This window comes from Kryptolebias marmoratus, linkage group LG8, assembly GCF_001649575.2.
Source record: "Kryptolebias marmoratus isolate JLee-2015 linkage group LG8, ASM164957v2, whole genome shotgun sequence".
NCBI lineage: Eukaryota > Metazoa > Chordata > Actinopteri > Cyprinodontiformes > Rivulidae > Kryptolebias > Kryptolebias marmoratus.
The window spans coordinates 620,760-627,747 of record NC_051437.1 but is presented as its reverse complement, the minus strand read 5'-3'; the positions used below and the strand labels follow the sequence as shown (position 1 = coordinate 627,747).

General features: G+C 36.9%; 1 protein-coding gene across 3 annotated transcripts in view; it reads left to right on the top strand.

Moving 5' to 3' along the window:
* The window catches only part of LOC108249713 (neural cell adhesion molecule L1.1), an 81,397-nt gene that overhangs the window by 1,175 nt on the left and 73,234 nt on the right, over nucleotides 1-6,988 (top strand). The window lies entirely within an intron of this gene.

Sequence of the window (6,988 nt, the reverse complement as noted above, 5' to 3'; positions counted from 1 at the left end):
TTTTATTTATTTTGTGAATTAAATATTACTATACTGTATTAAATGCCAGCTAATGTACACTATAATGTTTGGTGCTGGTGTATACCCAGTTATGAAGTCTAACTGTGACTTTATATATTATATAAAATCTCTCAGTTATTCCACAGCACTGATTTAGATTAACTGACACAAGATGTCCATATTTTACTGAACATTCTCCTGGTCTGCTCACTGAATGTTCATGCTGCTCTTAGCTGGCTCTGCTTGGAAACTTGCTAGCACTCTGCAACCCTGATGGTTGCAGAGAAAACGTGGACTGGAATCCAGTTAGTGTGGGAGTATGTTATATGAACAAGTGGAATGGATCGGATAACGAAGTTTGTAGGGAAAACATGGACTGGATTTCATGTGGTGAGGGAAGCCGAAGCCCCCCTAAAACAGGCCTAGTGATGCCACTGGTCCAAGTCAAACACAGTCCAACACAAAAATGGCTACAACTCAGTAAATGTTACTGATATGCAGCTAAGATTTGATGTGGTAGTAGCTGATAGTCAACCTTAACACATATTCTGAGCATGACATCTATGGATATTGCATGGGATCACGCATAATGTTATTTTTTGAGGTTTGACAAAAATGACTATAACTCCATTGCTTCTAAACATATGATGATCTTACTTTAAAACTCATAAAAAGGCAGTGGGCAATATGCATTCTTTCAAAGAAAACCTTTATTGATATCTGATATTGTATACCACATGCAGTTGTTTTATAGTATTATTAATATTTAATAAAAATGATGCACTACACAAAATTAATGTGATAAAATATTTGCAACGCTTCTGTTGCTTGCCCTCTTTATTCTAAAACTCTTAGATCATCTTCTGCTGGGAATCCTTTCTTTCTACAGGCTGATCTGACTTGGATGAGTTGGAGAATTTGATTTATATTTGTCATATGGGACCTTTTTACTTTGTTTTTGCAAAGTCATATCAGAAAAACTAATATGGTTTGCATAAACAAATTAGGAAAAAAAGTTTCCTGATTTCCACACATATTTTTTGGACAGCATGTAGACTCCATTTCACAACCTTTTCATTTTGTCTGACCTTTTAAATTATATAGCAAATCAAAATTTTTAACACAGCTCACTGGCAACAATCAGGGTATACCACAATAGGCCAAGTGACGTATAGTAATTGTACTGTATTATGTTGCTAAGAATTTCTGTTAAAGGAATAAACTGGGGGGTTTTTGTTTGTTTTTTTCAGGTTTATAAAACCACTCTTTCTAAAAACCTGCATACCAGTGTAAAAGACTGCATTAGCTAATATTAAACTTATACACTTTTACACAACACCGTTTGTTCAGATCGTTTCTGTTTACTCAACCGAACAATGTCTGCGTTATTACATGAATTTATGGCTGCTGAGCATAGATGGGTTTGGTGCTGAGGCTGCTGAATGTATTAGTCCTCCAGTAGGTGAGTAAGAGTGAGTTTTCACTGACTACATGTGCTGATCAGCCTTTCAGCATCACTGTCAATCAACAATCCATGCTCAGCACACATTTATTCACGCAGTAACATCAACGTTGTTCAGTTGAGAAAACAGAAACACACTAAACAAATGGTGTCATATGAAAGCGTACAGGTTTAGTATTAGCTAATGTAGCGTTCTTTCACACCAGTATATCATTTTTGAGAAAGAGTTGTTTTATAAAACTAAAAAATTATATAGTAAAACAGACGCTAACCATTAGCCTAACCTGGATGAAGACTTGCCTCTTTCTCCATACTCCGTGCTCTGACTGATGACTGATAAGGTACTAACTATTGATAACTATTTCACAGAACGCCACATAAAAATTCACAAGATGATCACTTTAAACCAATATCTCACTGGGTTAAGACTTGAGAAAAAGTTTCCAGGATGTCTCAAAACGTTTAACAAATTATAAATGCAGGCATGTCTGCCAAGGTGGGTCATATAAAATAATGACAGGGCCAAGAAAACCCTTTGCAAGCTGTGTAGATGAATATAGGCTGTGATTTTCAAAGACTGGCTGAACAAAGCACAGCAGCATGACTCACTGGTCACTTGGCCGCAAACATTCAGAATTCAGTGAGAATACAAAGAAGATTTTGCCTATTTTTCACAGTTTTAAGTTACCAACTAATCTCCATCAGTGGCAGCCCAGTGTGAGTCTGGCTTCACTGTTAGGCTTATGAGAAAGCAGAACTTGCTCGCTAATCGAAAGCATTTCAAAACAGAGTGGGACATAATGATAGACACAGCAACAAACAACATACCCTGAGCTCTTTCTGGTAAGCAGTTGTTGGAGGATAAGTTATTAAATGCAACAAGAAAGACATGCACTTTGTTAAAAACTTGGTTCTAATTTCTCCTGCTTGTACAGTAAGATGGGAATACTTGGGTTTACTTAAGTTGTTGTTGTGGTGGAAAGGTTTTTATGAGATAACACCTGACTGTGTAATGTCTGAATTCCAAGTCTTGACTATGCTATGCATGGATTTCAAGACATGACTGTGTAATGTCTGAATTCCACAGCCTATGAGGTTTTCACCAAATGACCCTGTTACTCTACAGTGAAGCCAGACTGACCTTACTTCCTGTCTCCTCCTCACCTTCCAACATTTTAAGATCTTAGATATCAGCTCCTGTGTGGACTCTGGAGGCAGAGCTTTGGTTCAGAGCTTCCTGTTTGGACCTGGGACTCTGGTGTTAATTCTGAATTGTCTTTAAAGCTCTCTGTATGTCGTGCACCATACATAAATAAACCTGTTTGAGTGTTTTCATCTAACAGTGCCTGGAAATAGATTTTTTCCACAGCATTGTCTTTGACTGGAAACTGTAGGCAAAAAAAAAAAACCACCACATGATGCTAACTCTTAACTACTGGCTGTGGAAACAGTATTTAATGTAAGAAACCGTCCTTGAGGGAATGCATGTTGCCTGCCACTTTGCATGCCAAAGCTTTTAACAAGGATGCCGTTCAATCTGTTAGCACTTGGAGTATGTGTTAGGAATGACTCACAGCTACTACCACACAATAATTTAGCTCCATATCTGGAAAAATTACCAGAGAGCTTTTTTTGTTTTGGCTAAGGTTGAAAAGCTGTGATGGCCATCTATAATTAAGTTGATTCCTAAAAGTTAATCAGTTTTAGATCAGTGTCTTCTTCCTGTCCTCTCAAACTCCAGCTGGTCGAAGCAGATGTCCACTCCTCCTGAGCCTGGTTCTGGTTCTGGTTCTGCTGGAGGTTTCTTCCTGTTAAAAGGGAGTTTTTCCTTTCCACTGTTGCCAATGTGCTGCTCAGGATGGGAGACTGCAACCAAGTAAAATTTCCACAAAATCTGCTTGCTTCCTTAGATAAATAACTTTTACTAAGTGGAATTTTATAAAGTATGTACAGCATAAAGCTTTTAAAAATAGTGTGGAGAGCAGGAGAAGATGTCCGTCTCTCTCTCTCTCTTCTGCACCTGTCTGCCATATGTAATCATTTTAAAGTTCTGTTAGTTTGTATTAGGTTTTACCAAATATTTTAAAACAAAAAATATTTTCTCCGATCATGATTTAGCCAGTATTAACTTTTTATCAAATCTGTGCCAAACTCCAGCAGACCCAGGCAGCTGTCAGTTTGAATAACCAAAAAGTAAATTATGGTTTGTTGTAATTGTAATTACACACACATGATCCGGAATTGCCTCCCCATCTACTTTTGGTGTAAAAACTCCTTTTGATTGTGCCTTAGTTTGATGCAAATCTCTTCACGTTTTGATGTTGTATTCTTATATTGGTGAAAATATTTCAAAGAAGGAATTTGATTAATCCTTTTTAGATCAACAAATTTAAAAATCTGTAGTTCTTAAAAACTCTTAAAAGTCAAACTTTACAATCAGATGTTTAACCTCTGATTTTGTATCACATGTGGAACATTCTCACTGTAATTGCTTTAGTATGGGATTATTTCATATTAGACGGAAACACAGTACTTAGAGGGAAAGTGGAAAAGCAAAGAGTAAACAGGTGACAAGTTTGGTTCAAATGAGACCTAAATAATAATCTAGCAGAAATTTAAAAAGAGAGGGAGGTGACTGAATAATGAAACAAATAAATGAAGGGCTTTATTGTAATTGCACAAATGTTCATGATATAAGAGAGACCTGAAAGAAATGTCTAGCCTGAAGAATGATGAAGCTTGAAGAAATGGAAAAGTGATTGTCAATTTACTAGCATATACTTTTTTTTGACAGAAGTGCAATTTAGTCTTGGTATCACTACCTTATGACTGAAAAACAAAAGAATGTGTGTATATATTACTAATAATAGAACATATAATCCACTTTCTTTTTTGTTTTTTTTAATCACCCGCCGCTGAACATAATTGTGGAGCAAAACTGTGCTTTTGTGTGCATAAAGCTATCTTACCAGCTTTCTTCAGTGTTTCCATCATTTTGGTTTTGGCCCCATGGCTGTGTTAGCATATTCAACATAAAATGATCAATGTTCTAACGTGGCTTGAAAAGGTGCACCATAAGGTGGGATTTCACTGGGCTGCATCTGTTGGGGACTCGTTGGAGACTCAAAATTCTGAGAAAATTTGAATAGTTATTTATTAATCAGTCATTTTTAGACCTGGATCTTTGTCTTGGATGTTTTCTGTCAGAGTACAGCTCCCATGCAGTTGTCAAAATACAACTCTGGGTCTCCTGAGACAAGTTGGAGACGTCTGCAACAAATCTGATTATTTTGAGAGAAAATCTGTCACAATTTCTTTAAACATGTTTAAAATCAATGTAAAAACATCTGTACAAACTGGCTTTCAATGCAGAAGGGGGCCCTTATATGTTGTGTCTCTGTTGTGTGCATGCCATTAACAGTCTGGGCGCTGCACTTTCACACTTCTGAGTTCCACCTTTTGTCTTCCTCAACTGGACAAAATTAACATTAAATAATTATCAGTGTTCAACATTTTTAGATTAATTCAGAATCATTCATGTCCACATCATGATGCATCAAAAAGAGATTAAAACTCCCACCCCAGTTGCCTCTCAGCAACACTAATAATAATAATGATGATTATGGTAGTCATAATTGTTGTTGTTCTAATCCATTTTAAATGTATATTGTGTACTTGTAAAGTTTAGAAAAAAATTGACAGTTACATGGTAGATCTCATGATATTGTTTACTTGTTTACAGTGTACAGAATGGAGGAACTAGTCAGTTGCCTAATGTATACAATGAAGGATTTTTTTTATGATGGAAATTTATATTATCACTTTTGATTCAATCAGAAAGGCTTACTTATATCATTTGGAGGTGTATGTTAGAAAAAACAGTCAATAGTTTGAATTTGAAAAGATTACTTTGTTGCAGATTACAGTAGATAAACCTTGGTTACTGTGCATAAAGTATACTGTATAAAAATGATCTTGTCTTGTCAGGTTTACAAAGTCAGTTTCCAACAAAAGAATACTTGTGAGTGCATTTTGAAGACTTTAATCTGACTTACAAACTCTCAGTAAACCCTTCTCTGTTCATTTTTCATAACCCCCCACTACCACCATCACACACACACACACACACACACACACAAACATATACTTTCTGCTCTGTGATCGTTTTTCCACACTTTTGCCTGTTCTTTTTTTACTAAATTACCACATGCACACATTAGGATGAAACCTTTGCTTTGGAAGAAAACAGGCATGGCATTTAAAAATAAATCTCACAGTCTAATAAATCCTCATTTTCCTTTTCTTCATTTTTTCACTTCTCGGAGTGTGTGTCCTTTGATGGTATGTCTGTTAAACACGTACAGTAAACATACGTATCCTGACACACACAGAAACACAACAAGCAAATATGTGACCTCTGTCTTTTGGCCAATGTGGATGAACAAGTGTTCATTCATAACGTGACCACAAACACAGAGAACACTTTATTAGACCAAATTCTGGAAAACAGTATTTTCTGTCACTCACATGACTACCAGTCACATTTTCTACATTCTAATCTGTCTATAAAACAAAATACTGTGGCCAGTGACACAGTGAGTAATATATGACAAAATGCTTACAGAAAACACCAGAAGGTTCTTAAAGGGATAGTTGGGTCACTTTTGAAGTGATGTTCTGTCAAATAGTGCCCTATTAGTTGTGGCATCAGTGAGTCAGAAAGCACAGAGTTTAGAGAAAGAGGCAAAGGTTTTCTTCCAGGATAGGCTTTTGGCTAGCCAAATAAAGGCTCCTCTTTTTAACAGTTTTTTTCAGGCTATAAGATGACTCTGTCAGGAACCGTGGAGACAGAGGCAAACCCAGAACGCAGACTCATAGTTATAAATAAAAAAAACTAATTTATTAAACTAAGAACCAAAACGAAAACAAAAAGCTGACGTGGCAGCAAAAACAAAAGGAAAAACAGAGCATGAACAGGGAGCGAAAAGAATCGGGACAAGACTGCAAAAAAACAACTAGCAACCAACGACAAACAACAGACGACTAACACAGACAATGAACCAGCGACTAGTGTGAGAAATGACCGGGTATTTGAGTACTGAGAATAACGAGATGAGTGGAAACAGGTAGAGTGATTACAGAGTCGGGACAGGTGTAGATGGGCGTGGTAAACAGGCAAGTGAGTGACTGGGGAAGGGTGAAATGCAACATGAACATGAGACAACAAAAAACAAAATACAACAGAAACAAAACCCCAAACCAAAGAATAAAAATAAAACATAAACAAAACCCATAGAAAAACCAAATCACCACAGTACCCCCCTCTCAAGGGCCGGCCCCAGACGGCCCCAAAAAGAAAAACAAAATACCTAGCACGGTAGGGTGGTGGGGGGTAAAAACAAAACACAGGACGGAGGGCTAACACAAAACAAATTTATCAAACAAAAAACCGACCAGGCAAACGGCCTGGGGGACAAAACATAATCAAACACCCCCAAGACAACCAGGGAACCATCAAAGTTCTTG